Here is a 1,202-nt window from a genome sequence, read left to right as displayed (position 1 = left end):
TTTGTGCATAGATATAGGATCGGCTGTTGGGAAACATACATTAGTGTTAGTGTGGTATGGTTGACCGAAGGATGATCAGTTACAGACAGGTATTCTTTGTTAGTATTATTATTATTATTACTATTATTATCAACATCATCAAAACTATTCATAATTTTAGATCGTCATGTGATTTGTGCTGAATTTCGATTCAATCCCAGTTTTGAGTCCTGTAATCGTAACTCAAGTTTATTAGTTACTACATATAGAAGTAAGTATTAGTTGTAATGTAAGGTAATCATATGGTGGCATTAATATTTTTAGGCTCGTACTAGCATTTTTCTTGTACTGGTATATTACCATCACAGTACTACCATATTTTTGTCGGCATCACTGGGCACAGTTGGGAAGAGGTACACAGATACAGGAGGCTCCTCACCATCCCAATATCTATTCAACCCTATATACATAATGTTTATATTTTTAAAAATTTAGAATAATATTTTTGTATTTACTTCTTCCAGTAGATCGTTGAATGTTACAACTGCTACCAGTACTAGGATCTGAATGAGGACCATGTTGGGGTCTTTTGCTGGAACCACTTATACTTGATGATGGTGGCTGATATATGGTAGTCGGCAGGGCTGTCTGGTCCCAGTGGTGGCGGTTCTTGGGCTGGTTTTCTGTGTAGTAGTGAGGGCTATTCCCTTGCCACTATCACTTATTACCTGCCTGACAGCATCATTGACCGTGTTTCTTAGGCTGTTGGCAGATTTTTCAGAATATACAATATAATATTTGATAATAATGTAAAATTATTACTTCAAGTCAATTATACCGTTTCTCTCCTTGCTATGCTTTCTAGGTGTACTTGTAGGTTAACTTTCTCACCTTTGCTAATTTTAATGTTTTTATAATGCGTTTTGCTAGTGATTTAGCCATGATAAGAACAGTGCCAGTGCGGGAGCCATTTTGTTATTTTCAAATTTCATTCAATCTGGCCGCCATATTGTGCCCAGGGCACCTCCTTTTATACTGTGATCGACGGAAGCGATTTCATGACGTTGCGTGAATGGTTTTATAGTGCACCTTCTTGTTTAAGACAAATTTAGACTAACCCTGAAGTTATGGTTGTACATACATGTACTAGCATGTGCACTATTGCACATGACATCACACCATAATTTAATCATGGTGGAGGACAAATGCAAGCAAACAGAACA

General features: G+C 36.9%; 1 long non-coding RNA gene across 1 annotated transcript; it reads left to right on the top strand.

Moving 5' to 3' along the window:
- On the top strand, positions 1-885 carry LOC109593014 (uncharacterized). Its single transcript, XR_002190688.1, has 3 exons — positions 1-89; positions 161-250; positions 304-885. It is a non-coding gene; the product is annotated as an uncharacterized LOC109593014 (long non-coding RNA).
- The last annotated feature ends 317 nt before the right edge of the window (positions 886-1,202 follow it).

This window comes from Amphimedon queenslandica, unplaced genomic scaffold (assembly GCF_000090795.2).
Source record: "Amphimedon queenslandica unplaced genomic scaffold, v1.1 AMPQUscaffold_3169_Cont24832, whole genome shotgun sequence".
Classification (NCBI taxonomy): domain Eukaryota; kingdom Metazoa; phylum Porifera; class Demospongiae; order Haplosclerida; family Niphatidae; genus Amphimedon; species Amphimedon queenslandica.
The sequence above is the reverse complement of the archived record's forward strand: the minus strand, read 5'-3'. Positions and strand labels throughout refer to the sequence as shown.